Source organism: Anser brachyrhynchus, assembly GCF_964034855.1.
Source record: "Anser brachyrhynchus genome assembly, chromosome: 9".
NCBI lineage: Eukaryota > Metazoa > Chordata > Aves > Anseriformes > Anatidae > Anser > Anser brachyrhynchus.
Genome location: NC_137703.1, coordinates 12,002,565 through 12,027,923, shown reverse-complemented (window position 1 = coordinate 12,027,923; position 25,359 = coordinate 12,002,565). Strand labels below are relative to the sequence as shown.

Genomic DNA, 25,359 nt, shown 5'->3' with positions numbered 1-25,359 from the left:
GAAACCCAAGCCATTCAGCTGCTTTAATATTACTGCACTGCTGAAGCATTCCATCACTCTCAAGCACTAGCAAATCTAATAAGCAAAGCAATGCCAACCGCCCAGTGTGGTAGTAACCCTTTCCAAATATGCATTTTCCAAGACTGATTTTTCCATTAGGTTCTTGATCCCTTTGGCATGAATTGTTCTGACTTTAATGAAACGAAATGTGAAGCACGCTGCCTCTTAAGGAAGAAAAAGTCTTTGCACACCGTACAGTCAGTGTTGCAAAGTGGCTGCCTGTGGGTATCTGTATGCATGCATGTGCACCATCTCCTTCTGCCAGATGGTAGAAAGAACATCCAGCAAGGAGCTATCAAGACACCTTCTGTAGCAGAAGAACCTGTATTTTACTTTTGCTATCACTTTGAAGTTTTAGGTGTTATGTCTGCACGCAGACAAGCAAAAACAACGTACATCTTGCAACCTGAGCGGCAGCTTTGGCAAGGAGACCATGAAGGACCGACCCTCCTTTCTTCAGGGCGTGACAGCGTGGTGATCTGGAAATTAAGAAAGGCATTTCTGCTACCTAGATATGGTGGGGATGGGGCTGCAAGCAGAAATTAGGGCGCAAGGGCACATAATTAATCTGTGCTAGCATTTTTTGGTACAGAGAGCCAGAATTACCAGATCTGATCAGTTCAACGGCTAATTTCAAGCATGACTAGCAGGTTGGGTCAGGGGCCTCCATCACGGACTGTGATTCACTAACCAGCCCAGAGATGTTTCCTTCCACTAGCCAGAGGAAAGCCTGAAGAAAAAAAGAAAAAAAAAAAAAGAGTTTACTTCCCTTCTGTTTTTCATTTTCTATTTGTGGTTAGCCTTGAAAAACATATAAACATTTAGCATGTCTACCGCATAATTCTAAGTTTGCCTGCATGTATGGTAGCTTTTAGGGAGCAAACACCATCACTCACAACAACAGACCTTAAATCAAACAGACAGTCCTCTGTCTACACTAGAGAAACCATTTTTTTTCCTCCAGTGACAGTTTTCAACCCCTAATAAATTAGAAATCAATCACAGAAACATGAAAACAGAACAGAACAATATATGTTTGCTATAATGTGTGTGCTTACATATGCAGATTCAATACAGTGTGAAATCTTCCCACCATTCATTCATTCTAGATGTTTTCCAACTGTTAAGACATGTCCCAAATCCTCTCCTACTGCAGTGAGTCCAGTCATGCAGCAGAAGGCTCCTGGAATTATACCAGTGTATTTCTGATCACTTCACACGTACTGATACTCATACTCTCTTAAATTATTAAGATGCTGCTATTTTTAAATAACCTATAGGTCTAATGCCAGCCCAACAGCCTGCCATTTAAATGATCTATGCTTAAAGCCACTGCCGGCCAAAAGCCCAGAACACGGTTTCCCTTGGCTTATTATGGTTTCCCTTTCCTATTTCCAAAACTTCTCTTCCTTCATCACTCATGAGCCTAAATAACACACGACAGGTTACGTTAAGCCTCTGTGTGACAGCCCTGAGACAATCTGTCAAACAGCTGCAACTCCCTTTGTTCACTGAGTTCTTAATGAGCTTTAGGAAGGGTTTTACAGCCTCTCAGAATCAATCTGAAGCCTTATAAAGAACCCTCAGTGAGCTGCTTTTCAAATAAATGCTTTTGCTTTTATGGCTAGGAAGATATAGAGCTGTGATGGTTATCCAAGCAGCTGTCACAGCCAGCGAGGAGGGCATACAAAAACTTCCCTGGATTGATCCAGCAGCTCTGCCAGATCACCAGGTAATCTGTGGAGTGTGGTACAGCAGGATACAGAAACATGAACACGACCAGACCCAGTGCACAAGCTCACGAAAAGATGTGATTCAGTCACGATGCTGCTGTTACCTCCAGTTTTTAGGGAAGACATGGTGCATATTTATGGGTTGCAGACCATCCCGAGGTTCTGCCATGTGCTGCACAGGTGGATGGGCTGCTGCGAGATGCTAGCAATGGGATACAGAACAGGGTGTTCTGGGGTCCTGGTTTGTGTCCACTGCATCTCCTCAGGGGCCTTGGGTGCAATGACTGCCTTGCAGAGGTCAACAGCAAAACTCCCCCTGTTGATAGCCTGTGCCAGGATTCCCCCACAAATGTTTCTTGCATGAAAAAGTCTTGATAGTCACACACATAGGTCTCACCTTGAATTTACAGCAAACAGTTTGCAGATATCTTGCTAACTGCCCTCTGTGTGAGAGGCTAAGGTGTTAAGCCAGACTACATGACTATGGATCAGAGGGATAAACCCTGCTAAAACACATACTCAAAAAATTGTACTGTTCTGCTGTGGAGGGGATGGCATTCTCTAGATCTAGTTAGAGGAAAAATCTGAACAAAATCCAGCCTTCTGAAAGAAAAATCAGACCAAAGGCAGCTTGGTTGAACAAACCTGGAATGGATGTCAAAATTTCACTAAGCACAGAGAAGAGGTTTTGTTAACAAACAAAAAAAAGGTATTCTCTGTTTTATGCACAGAACTAGCACCCAAACATCTCTCTGACAAACATGCTGCCCCCATCTGCAGAGCAGTGCTCACCCTGTAAAGCACCTAAGCACATCCATGCCTTCATCTGATATCGGGCACTCCTGCAAACATCAAGGACAGAGGTGCCAAAGCCAGGAACCTGCATGGTCCTACGCTGTGCAGTGCTGCGCTGCTGGTTTTCCTTGGCCTCATGGAGGGAAGAACGGCCCAGTGGAAAAAATGTGATTCCCAGCCAGATGAGAAGTACTGAACCTGAATACCCGTGCTTTAAATATCTCTAGGTCTTGGCTTACTTAAAAAGCACTTCTAGGGAAAAATAAAAATTAAAAAATGATAAGACCGAGTTCCTCTTTGTTCTATAGTGAGCAGCACAGGAATACCACATGGGAACAGCAGTATGGGCTGAGATGGCTGAGCTAAGATGGTTTCCACTACCATCACCACCAAAAGCAGAATTGTCGGCAGAGGGGCAGCGGGGTTTTTTGGCCTGGGCATAGCACAGTGACAGCGTGGCTGCAGTGCTTTCACACTTAGGTTGTTCCCCTCATGTGAGATGGCTAATAATAATGAAGCTTGTTACAGACAAAATAACGGAGCGTATAAGTTATTGCTTGATTTTTGTGCAGGATTTAACGCTGACTACGAATAAAAGCTCCATCTGAAATCAGTCCCCAAAATCAACCAGTGTATTTGTACTGCATGGGATTCCTCGCTGCCTGGAAGTTTGCTTTAGTAATTATACAGATGCAACATGAGGACAAGTCAAGTGCATAGCTCGGGAAAGGATGCAAAACACCGATAAAGTTTGATCCACATTTTACATACATGTAAAATAATATATGTTAAATAACGTATGTTCAATATGTTTATGAATGAGCCCTGAGGTATGCTTTTCCTCCAGAAGATAGTTACAGAACAATGATACAGGTTAAGCATCAATCACTTTTTATGCAATGTAAACCTACGTTTATTCTAGACAGCTCTCAGTGGACAGCTGAGCAGTGAAAACAGCCTAGGCTTTTCTCTCTCCACCTCCTTCAAGCACACACACTCTTTACCAGGGAAACATATAGCAAATTTCACCCCCTGGATTTCCACTTGGAGAGTTATAACCTGAGATTGCTTTAGAAAAATATACAGAGGAATTAAACGCTAGACTCAGTGGGCTGCTCCAGGAATATTTCGTTCCTGACAGCTTCCTGTGAAATAATTGAAAAGCCAGGATAGCTGTGTCTTGTATTGTCACGCTAGGATGTGCTGCATTTAAGTATTACTGCACATGGCCCCATCAGCTGGGTGGGGGGGGGATCCTGGTACACCCAGTTCGGTTTCTGATGGAAAAGAGAACCTGAGCTTGTTTGCTAGTAGCAGAGTCTCTACAGCCTCTTTGGGATTACACAGTTCCTGCACTCTTGATTCCCAAGTTACATCCGATGGAAATATGTGGACTTCAGTACTCTGCTGACAGTGAAGAATAGGAATCAGAAGGAGCTCAGAAAGGGCAAGCAACAGGGGCGTCTTCTACCTTCCACCAGGTTCTCAGTCAGATGGATATCTTACTCCACTGCAGCTCTGGTACTCTCAGAGAGCCCCAGTGATGCATTAAAAAACAGTCAAAAGTCATTTAAAAGAACAGGCAAAAACTAAAGCAATAAGCACACTTGATAGATAGCACAGGGAAGTGAGAACAGCAGGAAACGGGGCCTGCAGGAACTGGGCTTCCAGCTTCCAAATAGATTCATTCTGCCCTACCAGATTAAACAATTGCATTTTGTAGCACTCCAGCAAGGCTTTTTCCAAAATTGTTACTCTGTCCACTAGCACTCACATGTGGTATTTCAGTCATTTCTGTTGATACTTAACGACCCAGCATCACTCCGGCTGCTTCCAGGGAACATGTGTTTCTGTATTCCTAGCTGTCTACAAATTAAAACGCGGTCCCAGAACAAAAGAAACCCGATCCGGGAGGAAATTCAGATCCGGATTTGGATTCGGGTCCAAACCTCACATCTGGTTAAAAAAAAAAAAAAAAAAGGAATAATTAAAATCACACACCCCTGCACTCTCGAGAGATTCTGCACCAAGTGGCTAGAACCTGTTTCACCCTTACGGGGTAAGCTCCCCGGACAAGGCGTTTTGCACCAACCGCTGTCTGCCCTTCGAGCTCTGCCTTCCCACCTCCCTCCCTCGGCCCGTGGCGCTGCCGCCAGGTGGGGCTGTCCGAGCGCTGCGCAAAGCTCCCGGCGGTGATGCAGGGGGGAAAAAAACTCCAGCTTTCCTGTTAGGCTGCAGCCCAGGAGGAGAGGGAGGTGGGAGCTGGGTGCTGCTGCTGGGGTCTTCTTGCTGAGCCCCTGGCGGAAAGGGGAAAGCCGAGCAGCTGCCAGCAGCCAGTGGGGTCCGAGCGGTGGGCTTTAGGCAGCGTGCCACAGGAGAAAAGGGAGGATGCACCTTGCCCGGATGGCTCTTGGCACAAAAGCGTGTCTCACTTTAGAAAAAGAAAGGCACATTCACCGGTTTCATTCACCTGGGAGACAGAGCCTGTGGCTGTGTCCGTCACGATGGCAAGAGGTGGGACTCAAGACACTTGCTCCCCAAAAGGGAGCATGAGCCTCACCAAGGCCATGAGTCGATGCACGCCAGGGAAAGGAGTCCTAGCTTAAAGCTGCTTTATGCATAAAGGAGGGAGAGCAGGATACACAACACACTTTTCCTTTTTTTTAAAAAAAAAAAAAAAAAACGAGCCTGAATAGCTGGAAGGGTATGTGAAGGGGAAAAATAAAATGCTGGTGAGTCCAGAAGGCCACAGGTGCACTGTCTCTGCATGTCACTGTGGGCTTATGCACAGCAGAAGAGAGGCATGAGTAAAATAAACTCTGCAAGGGGCGTAAGACTGGAAGAGAGGTCTCTTAAATGCACTCCTGCATACAGCTTCTGCGGAAAAGGCCACAAACAGACCCATTGTAAAGCAGCAACTTGGGTTCCCTCCAAAGTCTGCTATGGATAACACCTATACCTGCTTCCCTCTGTGTGTGCTGCTGGCTCTCTACCCGAGGGCTGCTCATGTCCAAGTACCTGCAGAGTACAGTCCCTCTGCCCTTCAGGAGGGAGCCTGGCTGTCCAGACAGCTCTCGCCCTGCCTGGCTGCAGGTGTACAGAGTGGCAGAGGGACTGAGGCTTGCGTTTTACCAACAGCATAGAGATCTAAACAGCCCCAACATCCAGGACCGCTCACAGAATGCAGAGCTCAGCCTGGCTTTGGATCCTGTGTGTTGGTGATTTCTCCTAAGATGTGGAAATGTCTGTGTGGAACAGATCTGCATTGACAGCAATACACAGGTGAGGCATTAGAAGGCATCCTCCTACATGCTGTGATTCTGCACGGCTAAGCAGACTGGAGAAGCTGTATTTAGCAATCTCTGAGCTGCCCACAGATGCACACACGCATCTCAGAAAGGAGGCATAACAACAGTGAGAGTGGGGCTGGAGCAAAAGGAGATGGAGACCGAAGAGTCTTGCAAGAAACAGGACTGTAAAAGAAGCTTCAGCAGGGGACAGACAGTATTTTCTCTTGCACCGAAGTTATGCCAGCAGGTGCCTCCCAAGGAGAGAGGGGAGGACTGTTCAGGGTGCTCCTTTTCCCTTGGCAAAAGAGCAAGTGCGTCTGCTGATGAATAGGACCCTTAGAAAGGCAAGGAATTTTTCTCCTTCTTGCCCCTATTCAGAAAAGCAGAGAAGTTTTTTGTCTTTTTTTTTTTTTCCTCCCCCTTCCTTGGGATTCTTTCATTTGTGATTTCTAATCACCATTCCGCTCTTCTTTCCCCCTTTTTCTTCGCTCCCCATTTGCGAGCCACCCCCAGGGCTTGGCACCCCTCCAGACCCAATGAACTCTAGGAAGGTTTTTTCTCCCCTTTCTCCACCACCGCCACCTTCTCCTCTCTATTCAAGCTGAACTTGTGGACAAAATAAACGCTGGCACTAGGTCCTTGTCCTTCCCCTCCCCATCAGAGGGCTCTGAGAGAGGATTAAACTAATCTCATACATTGACTCGCTCCCGGGTGCTGGCCTGGCCTTCTGCCATGCAACAGGATGGCATGAAGTGTAGTGTCCCAGCAGCGTTTCTGCAGTAACGTCCTATGCTAAGGCAGCGAAAGCACCGATAGACGAGCGGGTGGTTCCATATTGTGCAATGTCAACACGTTCACCACATCTGAGACATTGCCTTGATTTAAAAGAAAAAGGAAAAAAAAAAAGCTTAGAAGCCTCAAGGGAATGGACAGTCCACCCAAGCCAATCATTTAAGAGCTTCTGGTCTGGCTCATTTGTTAATTAATACTTAAGTACCGGAAGTTGTGCTGTGATGGGAGGGAGGCTGCAGGGAGCGGGGCTGCCTGGCATTTCTTGGACTCTCTTCCCATTGCCGATGTACACAGATGATCAGCACCCGTGGCGACCTCCTGCAAACCAGCAGCGCCTGGCTCCTGAGCGCTTCACGGAGGAGGGCAATCATCACTACGGCCGTTTGGCATGTGGGGAAACTGAGGCACTGACAGATACAGTGACTTCCACAAGCTCATACTAGTAAACAAATTGGTTACCTGAATCCAGCTGCCCTGAATCCAACTTAGGTGCTTTAGTTGCTGAAAATGCCGGCTCGCTGCGAACATCTCCGAAAGGATACTACTAAGGCTCATCAACCTGGATAGTTCTCACAAAATAAAGCTGCCATCTGCATGTGTAACTCCATCTTCCTTTGCTGACTCGCACAAAACTACTCCTATCTACGGATATCAAACTGTTCAACAGACATTAAGGCCCTGGCTCAGCAAAGTGTCAAAACATGTCAGTCCTATGATTTGACCTGACTTGACTTTGATGCAGCTTAAGCACATTTTTAAGTGCTGGTGTTTTTTCATTGGTAAAATTAACTCAACCTCAAGACTTTCCGATGAGGCAGGTAAGAATGAAAGAAAGAAATGCACAGAGCACTGAGGATCATAGCTTGCTGTTCAAGGGGAGTATACGTAATATTTCTGGCATTCAGTGACATTTATTCAAGGCTTGGGACACCAAAGTGTATGGATATCCATGAGCTACCATCAGATAGCTACAGTGAATATGGTAACAGCATAACCCATAGGGGCACAGATAAAAAGCAAGCTGTAAAGCTCTGGCTGTGCTGTGGCTGTGCAGCCACAAAGCTAGCTAGTGCAAAGCCTGTGGTAGAGCAAAGCCTGTGTGGCCCAATCATCCTGGTGGCACTGAGTCAGGAGCCATGGTTATTCCTGGTTCTGTCAAAAATCATCTCCACATCCTTCAGCAAGACATTGAACCTCTCTGTGCTACAGTTTCTCACTTTTATGTGAAGATAATACAGTTAAGTACATCTTCATATCCCATTCAACTTGTGAACAAGCTGGCAGAAGGGGAAAGGCTGCTGGGAAGAAGTAACTGTAGAAAAATGGAGGATGCAAGACATGACCAAAGGGTAAAGCCCCTCCTGACCTGTCTCAGACAGCAAGTGCTAAGGGAACGCATTCTCATTCCTGCCTCGGAACCTCAGTTGACAACTGAACAGCTCTGCAAAAAAGGAGAAAGTGTACAGACACAATACACAGATAGCAAACAATTCCAGTCACAGACACACTGGCACAAACGTCTAGGTGGTTTGTCAGTGAGCAATTAAATCCTGTGCTGAATGAAAATGTTAAAAATGCGTTGCATTGTGGCTTTAAATAGCCTCTTGTTGGGAAGACTGGTCTCACTGCCAAACTGTGCTTGGGTAAACTCTGTCTTTACTGCTGCTGGGATTCTCTGAATGTCTATCAGGCAGTTGCATCACACGCTGAATAGTTTGGCATTACCTCATGCCTTAAGGGAAAGACAGAAGACTATGAACTAGCAGCTTGTTTTCTCTAGCTACTTATTTATTTATTTTGGTGAGGGTCTTTTTTATTTGCTTATGTTTGGGAGGGGGTTGGGGTTTTTGGCCTTCCTACTCCCTAACTAAGGGTAACTTGAGTCTACGGTAATAAAAAAGGTGGTGAGGAAAGTACTTTGCAAAGTATAAGTGGGTATGTGGAAGGCAGGGGAGAGAAGGAAAAATGTGAGTCAAAGAATTAAATCCAAATTCCAGTCTGGGAGTTTTTAACGAAGATGGAATACTGACTAGTTGAGCAAATTAAGCTTTTTCAAGGGGGTTTGGGGAAGCAATTGGTTTCCATCCAAGCAGAAAATGTCATTCTTCCCCATCAGTACCAGCAAAAATAAGAAAGGAGAGACAAAAACACCCCCAACCCTTTTCTGAGAAACGTGAAAGGATGGGAGAGTAGACAAGGACAAACAAGCAATTAAAAGGAAATTGCTTCTCCCCACCTCCACAACCTTTTCTTTCTTCCCCAAAGAAAGTGGAAAAAATTGATTAGGGGGACAAAAAGAGGAAGGACCGAAGAACTGCATCGTGTGCAGCGCCATGTGAAACTCAGCCACTCTGCTGGCTGTGCGCAGGGTGCGTGCAGAAGTACGCGGCAGCGACGGGGCCATTCGCAGACCTTCAGGAACTGACACAAACCCACTTCTCCCCCTGGTCTGGTTGAACCTTCTTTTTTTGGTTTGAACCTTCTTTTTGGTTGAACCAGAATTTCATGCCCTCATATCTGTCACTGTAATAGGTGGCAAGGCATCCTACTCAGATCTAGCTTAATTGCTGAATTAATTAATATTAGGCTGGCAGAATGGCTAAAAGAAATGCTCACGTTTGTACATGCCACCCTTCTAGGGCATGGAGTTGCAGATGGTAGCTTTCTTAACTGTTCCTCTAGGGTTCACACAGGGCCTTTCCACGGAGCCCAAAGCACAGCAGCCACACAGAAGAGGGGGCATAATTCACAGGACAGCAAGCAAAAACATGATTTTTTTTTTTTTTGCATTAGTACAGTATGGTTTTTGGTCTAATTAAGGAAGTAACTTTGCATCAAGTCTAGATTCACTTGTGTGCCCAAAGGTCTGCAACTTCAAGGGATTCATTCAGCTCTGGATGGAAATATTTCAAGCCAGATGCAATCATCTGATATTTCAATATTTCTTAAAGCTACAGTATAAGGTTATGAGGAAAATGGGTTAAAAGTAACAAAGTTTTATATAAAAACATAAGAATGCTTGCTGCATCAGATCAGATTGAATATCGACCCAATCCTTGACCTCAACAGTGACCCCAGCCACTGCTAGACACGACACATGGGATACTTTGCCCTTAAACTCATCACATCTCCAACTATTTTCAGCTCAGGAACTTCCTGAGTCAGACGGGTGTTCTCCGTGTTTAGTAACCCTGGCTGCATTTCTCTTTCCTGAATTACTCCAGTTTTCATTCAAACACATGTAAAAGTTCAGCCTCTACAGCATCTTTTGGCAAGGAGACAGTCTAATATATAAGGTTTTTCACCTGCTATTTATAACACCAGGTAGTGATATACATCATTGTCTGGCAGTTTGTGGGGTCAACAAAATGACCATCTCCTCTCTTTCAAAAACCGTTGTAACACTTTACATGTGAGGAAATCTGAACTGGCTCGCCTGCATATCCAATCTGTCTCATATGATAAACTGTGGCAACATATATTAGGTAGAATAGTGGAACTCACAAAGCACATTTTGCTGGAGGAACTGAAAACCCTCTCCAGACACCCATTAATTCCACCCTACAGTGAAAATATATACCTGTGCAGAGACAACAATATCCGCACAATCAAGACTATTGTAAATTTTTCAGCAAAACACTATTAGAAACTGTATCAAACCAACCAGACGTTGTGAAAAGCTTGAAAGTCTGTAAGCGTTTGCTAGAATTCGGCAAACTTCCAAGGAAACCTGAGAGAAAGTATTGTTGATTTGAAACACAACCATTCAGAATTTTGATGAAAGTGAGAAATTTAAGACACTTTGTCAAGCTCCGCTTCAATATTTCAAACTCATGTGTGAATCCAAAAATGAAGTGACAGATTCTTTGCTAGAAACACATGGGCAATGCAGAGGGAAAAGCCAGATGAATTTCTGCAAAGTGTGAAGGATGTTTCCAGCGTCTCTCCTGTTTGACACACACAACTAAGATATATGCAAACCAGAAAAACTTTCAACAGAAATTTACACCAAGTCAGAAGACCTACAACTAACAGCAGGGCTCCATCCTTCTGACCCTTGTGCTTCACATTTCACCACACTCTTTCAATGCACTCTGGAGCTAGGAACTTTATCCTGGGAAATCCATCAGATAAAAGACATTACTGATACTAAATGTTTAGACAAGCTCCTGCGCAAGTAATAAGAGAATATATTTTTATATTAAACAAAGCCTACAATTAAAAACACCTAACTGCCTGTTTATCCGAGAACAGGCTGAACATTCATTGCTTCACATTGAAGCTTCCCTTGATGATGTTTGAGCCTTTATTATTTTTTTTCTTGCATTCTTAACCAAAGCATTTGTTATTGATTTTTGCTGGAGGTAACACATATATCCACCCGAGATATTTACTCAATATATTACTGATTTATATAATTAAGTGATGTCATTATATAAAAGTGCCTTCAGAATCCACCTGCAACTGACAGGCAGACATTCCTGGACAGGTTTGAGGAGAGGTAAAGCAGTTGGTCTACACTTGTCTTTGATTATCCCTTTGAGTCTTCCACTCAGAAAGGCCAGCTTCAGTAACCCAGAGGTCCTGGGTAACCCAGAACAATGATGCTTCAATCGTATGTCCCAGGCTTTGACTGGTACTACGGCAACAGCTAAGCCTTCCTGCGACATTTTCATTATACTCTCGGTGCTTGAAAACAAACAAATTTGTACAACGCACACAAACAGCCTTTTCTAATCTCTTTTAATGGTGCTCTGAAGACCAGACCGTCAATTGTCCGCTGTGCTCTCAATAATTTACTAATGATAATTAAAGATGCCCATAGTTTGCCAACTATTTCAACACTCTATTTAGCCGAGGAAGATAAGGGTTCAGGACAAAAGCAAGTGAAATGAATGTGTTCCCAGAAGGAGGTGTTACCTATGAAGGAGCCCACTAGGGCATAAAGATAGCAAAAGCAGAGTTAAATGTTCTCTTAACTGCACACCAGATACACAGAGAGATGATGCCAAAACCCTGGAAAGAGAATACAAAAGCAGGAGAGTGAGTGAATTCTTTTTTCTTTCTCTCTCTCTCTCTAGTATTCCATCCCAAAGAAGTTGCTTAGACAACAGCAACCCCCTAGAATGCAATCTGAGCGTGAGGAAAAACAAATTCATGCTGTAGTAAAACTCAAAGATCAGAACCTCTGTTTTTCACCAGAGAAACGAAATACTCGAGTGCCCATTTCTGTAGAAAGTGACCATATTTTCTCCTCAGGCTGTAAGATATAAGGAAGCACAATTTCTGCTGCATTAGAGTCCTGTGTAAAGCCTCGATTCCAGAGAATTATACAAGACAGTTCAGTTGACCACAAAAGCTATGTTTTTGTGCAGTTACTTTTAATAAATTCTACTGTGGCCACGTGGAAAAAGCTGACAGACACCAATCTATGGTGCATTTTTCTGTATGTCACCATAAGGAGCAGGTAAATGAGTATACACCTGTGCCATTGCACGAGTGAACTCGCTGTCTTATAGGAAACACATCTTTCCTTTCCGAAGGCCACCATCCCTTGCAGCAGTTCCTCTGCCATGATCCAGTTTGATCACTTCCCTGTTTTTAACAATTTCTAAAAATTGTAGCTGTGACCTCTTGGTACTCCTTCAGTATTAAGCTCTTATTTTTATTGTTTTGTTGGGAGAAGAGGGGAAGATGTTAACCTGTCTATTATTTGAGCGTGCCTGAGGTTATTTAGAGCAGCATACCAACTTTCCTAACAGAATATGACTAAGGAAAACAAAATATCTTCTATACTTGTTCCTTTCTGGAGGGCAGGAACCTGCCTTGGTCAATTCTAATATTGTACAACAAAGATGAGGAAATCTTTAATGAAAAGAATAGCTTTGCATTGTATTTTAAGGAGTTTAAACTGTCCATCTCTTTTCAGAGAACATCACCTTCAACTTCTGCTTACTTCAGTGAGTTCCAATGACTTCAGCACCACCGTCTTGGCAGGTTTATTTCCCCTTTGCCTGAGTAAAATAGTAATTGGTCTTTTAGCAGGTTTCTCTCCACATATTTGTGCTCAGTTAGCTCCTAATACTTCAACTACTTATATATATATTTATATATATATATATGCATGTATTTAATTTCAGAAAGTAACTGTATTTTCTAAAAAAAAAATTTGTGTCAAAAACACAAATAGCATACACACAAAGCAACAGTCAAAAACACAAGGAAATATACTACCTGTAAATATACATTTCCAATGCAGTTCACATTCAGTATCACTTGTTTTTTTAAAGTCTTAAATTTATTGTGTAGAGTTTCAAATCAATGCACCACATGCCTAAACCTTTTTGCATTTATAAATTTTATCTCATTTGCTAGTAACCCAAGAAGTATTTCATTCAGTGGCTTGGTGCTAGCCCTTTGGGGCTGATGATTACTTGCTTTTGCTTTGATGCTACCAAGCTCATGCAAAGTAGGAACCAAAACGTTACCCCCACACTTAAGCATTTCACATCCATCTCATATCCATTCTGATCAAGTAGAAATAACTCCACAAAGCAAGGGAAACACAATTCAGAACAGTCCTTTCTGAAAATGCATTTGACTCAAAACATCAGGCTCGGCAGTGACAAATCAGGACATAAGGTGGCATTATTTCCCTTCGTTAACTATCTGCAGGGCCAGAGTCCAGATCCGCATGTCAGTAGTGATACAACCCTGCTACAAACAAGCTGTTTGGTATTCCAGAAACAACAACACCACTAATAACAAAAGGAGAAAATAATGTCTGTACCAAGTGGCATTCAGAATACTACACAAAGGCAAATCCTGACCCCCTCCCCAGTTTCAAATTTTCCCTGAATACTGTGTGTATGAAGTGGTCTGACCAAAGGCATCACTATTAGGCTGATGGTGCATTAACTATAGAGGACTTCTAAAGGAACGTTTCAAAAATCTGGACTTAATTTGTATCCTTGGCTCAGTGTTCAGCTGTGATTGCCTACACCATGAACTTGCACCAGCTTTATACAGATACTTAGAACAAAAAATGAGAAAACAATTGCAAAGGATACAGAAGCTAGGTCTGAATGTTCATCTACTTACAGTAAACACAGAGGATTTCAAACTTTTTTTTTTTTTTTTTAAGATGGCATGTAGCAGTACTTTTCAGGTACAGAATTGAAACTACGGAACAAGGAACCAACATTTCCCTCATCTTGCACAGTATTTGTGGTGTGTTTGGATTAAGAATCTTCTTTTCTGTCTAAAAATGTAAGATGTGCATTATGACTTTACTTAGTTCAAACCTAGAAGCTGAAGGAGTAAACCTATAAGAGATTTAAGAAGGCGAAAGACACTTACAGGCACTGAGTGCTGGGTTTGTTAAGTATGCACCGCCTCAAGATCTGGCCACACACATTAACTTATTTACTTGAGAACATCCTAGCATCCTGCAGAGCTCTGTATTGGTCTGATACTTCTCGGTATTTTTACCAGAACCTGGTAATAAACATAAAAGTTCTGATAATGAAATGTACTGATCTCTCAGAATGATAAGTGTTAGGAAGTGGTCCAAATCCCTCTGGGAGCTGGGCCCATTCAAATAGAGTTCATTTTACTACATGCATATGCAGAACTGGGAACAGTTCAATACTCTGAACAGCAACAGTACTTAGAAGGAACTGGAGAACACAGCGGGCAAGAAATTCAACAAATTCCTCCAAGACTTAACATCAGCTTTTATCTCTTTTGTCAAGGATGTGAAGGAGGGTGCTCTGTGCAAGCATAGGGAGTCCGTGGCTCAGGAGACACTGGTGGGTTAAGCATAAAAATAAAACAGAGGTTACAGACAGAAAGGACTGTATCCTGGGAGCCTGCCGAACAGTTAGAGATGGTAAGAGGCCAGTCTGCTCAGTCCACCAAAAAATATACGTGGGATGTAGACCAACAGCAGCGTGTGAGTATGCTTCCAGTTTCAGGTACATACAGGTTGCACAGCTGGAAGTTACTGCTCACAATGGGAAGGAAATGGAAACTTTAAATAACACCGGTGATGAAGCACTGGAACTGGCTCTCCAAAGACACTGCAACTTTCCCCTACCCTAGTAACTCAAAACCAGGGCAGATGTCTTTTGGGAAAGGATGTTTTAATCACATACAAAACCTCAGTCTCAGTACAGAGAAAACTAAGAAAAAAATTGTCAGGGCTACATTGTGAGCGGCAAGATGGTCCCTTTTGGGTTTAACGATCTCTAAACACATTAATACAGAACAGAAAATTTGCTGTTATATCTCCAAAACTGTATTTACTGTCTTACTGCCAAACATCCAGACATTTTCAATCATTTCTCCTGATCAAATACTCTAATTTCTTTATTACACAGTTTGCATAAAGTTCACAATTCAGGATTGTATTAATACAGTTAATACATGTAGCGGTGGCAGTTTGGATAAGCTCTAATTGCATCTGACCTATTTCACCACTTAACTGAAAAGACACTCATCACAGCCCAAGAGATGCCAAGCAAAAGGCAATTAAACAAACACCTCTCTCCAATCCCATTACTCATGAACTACTGACAACTTCTGGATCCCACTCTCCTCTTCCCCCATCGTGCTGCAGCTCTGAAGGGCCTCTTTTACTGGGTCAGTCCCTGTCCCTTCAGCTAGGGCCACTATCTCCATGAAAGCACCCTGTGTGGGACTGGCTCACTGTCAGACATGGCTTGATTTCATTTCATCCCATCATTAAGAGTCCCCTGACATGGTTATTAATCATGGCCTGTCACGGCACTGTCTGGAGATGAAACTCCGCATTCCCTTGCAGGGCTCCCCAGGTAGGACGTGGAATTTGTTTCATCTTTGTGTAATCAAGAAACGGAGCATATTAGGGGAGTGAATTAACCCCAACTTCAGGTTTATAAAGGTGTCCCTGCTCTGTTTAATTAAATCTGTCTTAAAACCTCCTAATCCCAAACTAAAGACTTAATAATGTTCAGGAACCTCTTTTTCCTTACAACATATTGCTATAATCTGCTGATGGCTTAATATTGAAATAAACATGCTGCTCCTCTACCTGACCTGGCCAGTACAAAGACCAAACCTCACATGACTGGGACCAGCTTCTCCTAGAATGGCAAGCACACAGCACACTAAGGATGTTGTACAGCACTAAGCTAAAAACCTAATGCCACAAAGTAAGTGTCAGAGATTGTCCACAACATTAAAAGGAAAAAAAAAAAAAAATCAGTAGCGGTAGCAAAAACAGAGTGTGAAGGTTTGATTCTTCTTCTGAAGACATAGAGACCTGTCCTTTTAGGCTGAAGATGGCAAGCCTTGACCCACAGGCTTGTGGTATTACTGCTTTAAGAGAGTCTTGAGGCACCAAACATTATCCTGGGTCTGTGATTCACATTGGGCAGAGAGAAGCTCTGCTCAAACTCTTTAAATTTGGTGGGAAATCTGATTTTGCAACTCCTTTGTTTAAAAAAGTGCAGAAGATTTGTTTCAGATTATTACCAGCAATATTCAGACCAGAGCTTCCTTCCCTGCATAAAACATGTCTGGATTCAGGATTTTGATGCCAAAACTCAATTATCCTAGAATATTGATCTCAGCATCCATTTAGTCCCAAGAGGTACCAAACCATCAGCAGAACTTTAGAAGACAGCTTGTGGAAAGAAAAATGTCTCTGTATGAGATCTTCAGGAGGCAGCAGTGAGAAGAGAGAAGCAGTGTGATCCAGCATTGGAGAAGAAAGGAGAAATAAAACAGAGATGTAAGAACAGAGGCAAGAAGTGGGGCTGTAAGGACTGCCAGCCCATACTTGAAGAGATTCATGGGAGGCAGACCAATTCCTATTGGTTTCCTTCCCATATCTGTGGTTATATCCAGGTTCAGATGAGGAGGGCTACAACTCTAAGTGCTTCTCCCTTCCTAAGATCTTCTGCCACGCCTTGGAGAGGGAAGGCCGGGAGAAATGTAGAAGAATGGGACCCAGCAACTGCTGCATCCAACGAGAGCATGCAGCAGATGGAAATGCTTTCTACTCTTTCTTTCCTAAGAGGATTATTTCAGCAGGGCCTGGCTGGCGTCTACACCAGAGCTAAGCGCCAGTGACCACGCCAGCGAGCCTTACCCTCCTGTCAGAGGGTTTCATTAAGCATTTGGTTCCCTGTTGCTCTCATGGCGGCCTGCACGTGCTTGCTAAATATCCTGTGTCCACTCCCGAGGTATTTGCTGATATAGAAATCTCTTCCTCCCCCCCTGCCCCTCCTCCCAAGGCCCCGGGGCCACAGCACAAGTCACCATCCTGCTGGGAAATTTTCATTATACGAGGATGGGACAGAGGACTCAAGCTGGATGTGTATTATCAGAGAAGCAAAAAACTTACAACTGTACATCGTGCCCGCTCCTCTGAGCATGCCGTCAGCCAGCCAGGAGGCCGTGTAAGCCAGGCAGAGCGAAGCAAACTGCAAAACCCCTTTCTCCCACGCTGCTGCTGTGGTGCAGCCAACTGAATTTGCTCTTGGGCTGCTCTTGGACTGGGCCGTAGCACAGCTTGGCACCTTGGGCCTACTGTCTCATTTTCCCTCCTTGCTGAAGCCTTAGGGTTTTCAAGCCTTAAAACTGAAGAAACGTTCCCATTTTCCAAAGACTAAAGAAAGACCGTTGTATTCCCTCCTTCCCAACATACCCTGCCCTCAGGCCTGCCTCTGCCCTGCTTTTTCAGATGGCCACAACAACCGTGCAAACCCAAGGGGATGAGATCCATTTGGTTCAAGACAAGGAAGTCAAAGTCAAATAATCTAGTTTTGAGATGTAAATGAGGGCTTTTTGTTATTAAACTCAGAGGTAGAAAATTCAGGTTCCCTCTCTTCAGACACACAAGTAAATCCATCTAGCTTGACAGAATGACATATGGGGTCATAGTCAGCAAGTGGGCAGGATGGATGTCCCCAGATATTTAGCTCTCCAGCATCCCAAGATGGAGGAACAGCCCTACTTGACTCTATTCAGGTGAGATTCAGCATCCAAATTTCCAGCAGAACTTTTCAATGGATCTACCCGAGAACCAGCTCGTTCCTTTAATTTCATTTTGCTGCAGGTGACCCTGCTTGGGCAGGTGGGTTGGACTAGATAATCTGCAGAGGTCCCTTCCAACCTCAGCTGCTCTGGGGCTCTGTGATCCATTTCCCTATTACCATCTGGAATAAAAACAGGAGTAAGACTTGCCTCTGACTGTACCGACAACTTTAAGACACTTATATTACAAAATGGACTATACAAGAAGGGATATATTTCAGATTAATTATCACTTTTAAAAGATCACCTATAAATCTCCTTCAATTAAAATCTAAGCCAGAAACTGTGTGTGTGTGTATATATATATATATATATGTGTGTGTGTGTGTTTATATATATATATAATTCAGTAGTAACCGCTATAGCTGAAAGGAGGCACCAAAGCCAGTATCACCTGAGTACATCATCAAATGTGAAATTCAAACTTTTTTTTGCCCCAATATTTCCCACACAGGATGCCTGGCTCTTCTGTGGATGTTTAGTTAAAGAGCTCAAAAGGTAATCAGAAGTTGTGATATTTAGATTTTTCTTTCTAAAAAGAAACCACAGAAGTATTTTGTTGAAAATCCTTCATCTTTTGGAAAATAAGCACACTATACTTTACTCTCTCTCTTCTCCCTTATTCTATCCCACTCTGCTTTCTGTCACTGCAGAAGCCATATAGGATTATTTGTTTGTTTATATGATTCTTTTTTTTTCTTTCCCCATAGACTGAAAAATTCAGAACACCCAAAAATGTTAGCCAAAATGTTAATTCTGGGGAGGAGTAAGGAAAAGAGGTGGCCTGCTAAGTACTGGATCAGCTCCAATAAGATAGCTTTGAATTTCTATGGTGCAATACAAATAAATAGTAAAGTCAAAGGTATTTTGGAAGTGTTTGTATTTCCTATTTAGAAGTCTGAGATTACTGCAAAAAAACATATTTTAAGAGTTTAAATTATATTTTTACTTTTCACTTGTTTCTTTCTAAATCTTTAAATTTCTTGTTCAACAAAATGCTCAAAGAATAAACCACTCCACTAGTGCTTAGCAAAGTATAAACACCCATGAACCCGCTGCTGCTCCAACTATCACAGCACTTACAGGAATTACATCGTTGCATATCAACGGCCTCAAGTCCTTCTCATTTTCATAACTATTTAGTCCTTCACTCAGCCCAGTAATTCCTGAGGCTCTTGGCTCCCCATCTCTAAAACACCGGCAGTAAATAATATTTAGAGAGGACACGCTAATGTCAATGCTGGGCATTAAAGAGTTCAGTTTTCTGACAACCAGCCCTCTCCTTATTTATGTCACATCATCTTAACCTCCTGAAAATCTGTTTTTCTGGTCTCACATCACCCCCAAATCTTTACCTTGTATGCCTTCATACATCCCTGTGACAATCACCTTGAAATACGGTACACCAATCTAATAATGCTTAGAGTGGTGTAGGTTTCCAGTACCAGAGACCAAGCCAGAAATGGTAGCAAAGAAGGCAACCAACAACAACACAAGTATTACTGCTGAATAAAGCCCAGTCCCTCAACAGGGATTACTTGAGAAATATAAAGTCATATATGTTTATGTGTGGATGCAATATATGCCTAATGCCTTCGTCTAATTCCCTTGTATTCTAAACAAGCCCATATGCCATAAGGGAAAGTCGCTACCACGAGCCCACACTGCACACAGCACCTCATTCTGCTTTCTGTGCACAAATCCCAGTGTAAAGGCAGATGGAGGGGCCAGTTGTGTTAAACCCAGGTGATTATGTCACAGGTTTGGGGTTTTGTTTTGTGTTTTCTTAACCAGCAAACTGTCCATTAACTTTTCTGAGCACAGAAAGCAAAAGGAGAGGAATTTGTGAAGTCGGTAGTCCATATGGCTGGTAGTGAGTTAATCTGCGTCTAAGCAGCAGGTAGCATGAGCCAGGCTGTCTGTTGGGGTTGTTAGTAACCTAGGGGCAGATCATGGAACAGCAGGGAAGAGGATAAACTCAGCCTACAAATACAGTCAGGAATGTGGCAGGAAATTATTTTTGAAAACATACTCTGAAGCATAATAGCAACAATCAGACCATCGGGCTGGGTGTATGAAATCTATCTGGAGGCAGGGTGTACAACAGGAGCACACACAACAGGGTGATAAAACAGATTAGGTAGGTAGGTGTGTGTGTCCATATGTAGAGAAAAATATACATTGCTCATATAAAAATGAAAAGCATGTGCGCATCAGAGTATACCTTGGCAAACATAGCTTTCCCCTACAATCCTACAGAAAACAAGAAAAATCTATTTGCTTGTATTTCAGGCAAACCATCTACCAAATAGCTTTAAAAATGTTTCAATTAAGTATTACATAAACATCAAAGAACAAAAGGTAGAACAGCAGAAACTGAAAGGTTCAGGCACCAAGAGAAATAAAAAAAAAAAAAAAGAACTGGGCAGGGAGTAATACAGGACAGATAGCCAAGACCTGGGAAGTGCAGGAAGACTTGCAGCCTAAGACAACCTGGAGCACATTTCTCGGACAGACCAAAAAGAGAAGCAAATCTAACGATATTTTCTAATTTAATTTTATTTTTAAAATGTCATTCAGTAAGAAATTTGTTATTTTAAGTTTTGTCACAATTCAAGATGAGGATAAGACAGCAAATCACTGTCTTGGTTGGAACATTTTATTTTAGTCATCTTTCTAACTCAGCACAGGAAAAACCCCAGATAATATTAATCCTCCAGCTATCACCACCTTTGGGATGAGAAGTGGCACACGCAGAAGAAATTAAGCAACACGACACTGGAGAGCTGGATAAATGGTCCTTATTTGGGGAAGAAGGAGTGAAAGTTAATCAGTTGATCTTTATGAAGAATATGTTGATACAAAGGTACCAAAGGACCAGGCAACTCTGGGGAGACCTCATTGCAGCTTTCCAATACTCAAAGGGGGCTTATAAAAAGATAGAGATCAACTTTCTGCTCACGCAGATAAATGACAGGACAAATTGGAATGGTTTTAAACTAAAAGAGGGGAGATTTCGATTAGATGTTAGGAAGAAATTCTTCAATCAGAAGTTGGTGAGGCAGTGGAACAATTTGCCCAGAGAGGTTGTGGATGCCCCATCCATGGAGGTGTTCAAGGCCAGGTTGGACAAGGCCCTGGGCAACCTGGTCTGGTGGGTGGCATCCATGCCCATGGCAGGGGTTGGAACTGGATGAGCTTTAAGGTCCTTTCCAACCCAAGCCATTCTAGGAGTCGATGAATTAGCACATTAGTAGGACTTCTAGCCTAGCTTCAGCAGAGAACAGCCCTCTTATCTGCCCCCTAACAAATTACAGGAGTCTAACACACAGCGAGATACTTGAAACTTTCCATCACAAGTGAGAGCTATTCTTCCCCGAAATCAAGCACCAGAACAAATCTAACATGACAGATGTCATTTGTACTACATATTAGTGCACTACAGGAAAGCCACAGCCGCTAGTAATGCGCGCTTTATAAAATCCTCCAGCACAGACTGTGTAGTTAATAGAAAAGAAAGGAAACAGTAAGGAATGATTTTATCCAGTAATTCTGACCTTCTCTGCAACCACTTGGAAATACACAATTTTTCTGTGAGTGGCAAATTTTTGAAACTCAGGTACCAAAAAAAGGCCTGCTCTTTTAAATAGGAGAAGTAGCATCCCCTTTAAGTGTATGAAACCTGCAGACAGATGCTTCCATCTCAAGAGAGCACTAGAACAAGGTTCAGGTCCAAACAAAGTCATGCAGCGGGTAAGTTTTGAAAGAAATAACATTTTGGGGGACTAACACCTGTCCCCAAAATTGGAGGATGACAGCAAAAGGGGACTTCAGAGGGCTGGTTGCAACTCTGTGCCCCAGACCTGGGATCACTCGGGGAGGCACAAGCAGTGCGTGGCAGTTTGCCCTTGTAGGTGATTTTGTCAGGTATCTGCACCGACCAGCTGGCACTGCCCAAATTCCCAAAAGGAGACAACACCAAGATCCCTACGCCAGAGCACAGCTCCCATTTCTGACGGGCCAAAGGTACTTTGCACTGCTCAATTCTTTAAAGAACAAATGGAAAACTGTCAAGTTAATAGGGAGTTTTTGTGTGTGCTAATTATAGCACACAAAAACCCATTGTCTGTGTCCAAGCCTGGGTCACACTGTTGTTACAAAGCTTTTGTAACTCTACTAATGCCTTTAATATAAGCTCCTATTAATTGTATATTCAACTTAATCCTAAACTCAGTGCTACTGGATTGCACTAGCCAGGCAGCTGACTGTAATTACAGCGTGCTTATAGTGTGCTTAACCTGCATTTATAAAGCACATTAATTCTCATGATTCTGTTTTAATTTGGTGCAGGATTGACAGACAGCCTTGAGTTTTCTCCCCAGAGCTGACCAGCATTAGCAGCAGCCAGATAAATACACCATGCTATATGGCTAATATGACTCACTGTTGATTTGGAAGGAGGTGGTACGGTGCTTCATCCTCCCTTGGATAACTGGAACCACACCATCCTTCCAGCTCTTTGCAAGCTGTCTTTTTTGTTACAAATACTGCTTCATTAGAAAACTTTACTTCCAAAACAGCTCCTCTGTTAGAAGGCACATACAGAAGCCCAGGGGAAAAAAAAAAAAAAAATGGGCTCATGTGATTGTCACAGATGCTGAAGGATCTGCAGATTTCAGAACAGAGTGTTTCCCTATTTCCCTAACCAAGAAGTCCCACAGTCCCAGGCCACCTCCCAGTCTCTCAGCAATTACAGAAACTGGGTAGGGAGAAGTATTTCCTCAACTGTTTTGGAACAGTTTTGGACTGATACAGCTGTACCTGCAGATGACCGTAGATCAAATGCTAACATTACTTTGCATGTTTGTTTTCCAAGTCTATATTGAAAAACTCAGAGCAGCACTGATAAAATCCAGCATGTTGCATAAATTTGGAGAGAAGCCAACGCCTCATTTACTCGGTTGGCTCTCAGCCCATACAAATTGCCACTTTTGAATGACTTAAGAGCACTGAGGCATACAGGTCTTCCTGGTGCTATTGCCATGAGCTATAATAGGATCAGGGTGCAAACTACTTGTGTGCTGTAGAGGACAAGATGAGTGGGCCACACAGGACTAGAAGTGTTGAAGTTTTAGGATGATAACTGTGGCTTCTCTGCATCCAGCACCATTGCTACATCCCTGACACATTCCAATTAGCAGGTAGCTCCTGCCTACAAAGTTCTCCCAACTAACAAATTGTCTTTGCAGCATCTTCACCTTTTTTTTAACTTTTTCTTTCTCCCCCTCCTGGTTGTTCAGGAAAGTCACAAATAGTAATAGAGAAGGCCCTGTGGGGAGATACCAGAAAGATCAGTGGTCTGGATACCAGGAAAGAGGAAGAAAATAACATGTTGCTTGTTCTGAATAAGTTTTAAGACAGCAAATATAGAAAAGGTTGCTGAAAGAGGAAATGGGATAACTTGTTGTCCAGGGAGCACAGGACGTGAAGCAATGGACTTAAATGGCTACAGGGATGGTTTAAGCTAAACATCAAGACAATTTCCACAGAGGTATGGTGAGGTACATACCAGTAAATACCAGTTCTGTATTTTAAGAACTGGCTAGGCAAACACCTGTCAGGCAGAGTTTAGGCATAGAAAGTCCATTTTAGGGCATGCAGCCAGGCCTAACAACTTCCCAGGATCTCATACAGACATCTTTTCTAAGATTCTTTCAAGCTTTATTTACCTTTTTTGTGTGCCTGCCTGCCTACTTCTCTATTATTAGCTTTTCCTTTGGCAAAATGGTTTAAACGGTAACACATGCCTTTATTATACAACTTGAAGCCAATATCTAATGTTTCTCTCATTCATCTACTGAAAAAGATGTAACTACACTGATATATATTTTCAATCAAAATGTTCTTTGAAGTACGATGGATTTATGCACAAAATGCTAACCTAAAAAAAAATCAATTTTTTTTTGGAAAACATCAGGTTCTCAATGAAAGCCTCATCATTTTAGAAGACAGTTTTTAGCAAAAACTGGTTTTAACTTTTCACAAGAAAAATGTAACTTCCTAGCTTGAAGTAATGGCTGCAGTATTCCTTTCCTGATTCTTTTTGCCATTTCCTTCAAACTCCCCATTAGTGAGCCATTTTGATTTCTTTACTTTGTAAAGATGAGCATGTATTTTTCATAAAACAAAGGCAACCAAAATATTAAGACTAAAAATGTTGTTTATATTGTATAGATAGCCATCACACATGTGCATGTACGCATGGGCAACACACACCAGCCATACCTCATCATTATAGATTCATAACCTGCTTAATCTCTGTTTAACTAAATCCAACCATGGAAGCCCTCTGTCCCCAAATGCTGCTCTGCCTTTATCCCGACAGGCGAGCTCTGGGCTCCTCTGTGGATGTGATTATTGCTGTACAATTCCTCGCCTTTCTCTCAGGGCCCTTCTCTTTATGCAGGATGACTCATTAGCCTTTTTCCCCGGCGGGGAGCTGACATCCAATTAACTAGCTGACAGTCCTCTAGTGGCTCCCACTAGTCCTGTAAGGCTCTGTTTACAAACACAGGCTGTTGCGCCCATAAGGGAGGGGAAGCTCAAAGTCCCCCTGCCAGGCCAGTTTGTTCAAAATCTTTAGAGCCCTTCAAACAATACCTTTGTACGTTGAAGATCGGACATATTGCTTGCAGCAGGATGCAAGTCATCCTAATTGCTGCATCTGCGTTTGGCGGGAAAGGGAGCAGCAATTGGTATCAACACAGGAGCATCGCGGCACGGCAACTGCTAAGAGCTGGATTTCTGCTGGGAAGCCAAAGACAATTAGCAGACAGGGAAACACAGTCAGAAACTTCCTAGTCAGATCCTCCTGAATATCATACAGGATTTTTGGATCGTGATTTAAATCCTAACCTTCACTCCCAGCTCCCTCTCTGAGTTAGGTACAAAACTCCTCACTGATCCAGATACTTTCAAACCTGAGCTCAGTTACTTCAGTGTTCATGAACACCACCTCCTCTTTTGAAATAACACGCACTTGTCACAAACCAAAGCAGTGGCTGTTTTTCAGAAGTGAGGAATGCTGACACCACCTTGAGAAGGTCTCACTGCCCCACTCCGCTTCATGGGGTAAGGAATCGAAGGGAAATGGGTTCTGAGAGAAAATGACAAGCATCAAATCCTGCTTCTCCTTTCCTCCAAAGCAGCTTTGCACCACGCAGACATGCTAATAAGGCGTTATGCTGGGCTTAAGTGCTATTCCATGCAGATCTCTTCCTCACACTAATAGAGCAACATAAATGAGAATTTATTGAGGATTTAAGCCTGAACGTTTAATATCAGACAAAGAACTGAGACAGCTCACAGCAGAGATGCTGACATAGTGATCTCGATAAGGAACTATTGTTATTTGGTTACAATAGCAGGCAAAGCTTTCCATCAGAGAAGATCCCTACAAGCAAATACAAAGCAAAAGCTTTAGTCAGAAAAACACTGCAAGAGCAGCCTTAATAGCTTAAGAATTTATTTCTCTGCTTCCTCTAGATGACTTAACAAGGGATTAATATCTCAGCATACTGAACCTGTAGTACAAATTACACGAGTGC

The 25,359-nt window shown here is 42.8% G+C and overlaps 1 long non-coding RNA gene across 3 annotated transcripts in view; it reads right to left on the bottom strand.

The window, feature by feature from the left end:
• The window catches only part of LOC308199461, a 54,708-nt gene that overhangs the window by 17,849 nt on the left and 11,500 nt on the right, over positions 1–25,359 (bottom strand). For 2 of the 3 annotated variants that reach the window (XR_013954666.1, XR_013954667.1), the window contains exons 2-3: positions 667–790; positions 457–539 (exon numbers count right to left, since the gene is read on the bottom strand). This is a non-coding gene — a long non-coding RNA (uncharacterized lncRNA). The remainder of the gene's footprint in view (positions 1–456; positions 540–666; positions 791–25,359) is intronic. The other variant, XR_013954668.1, reaches the window with a different exon arrangement.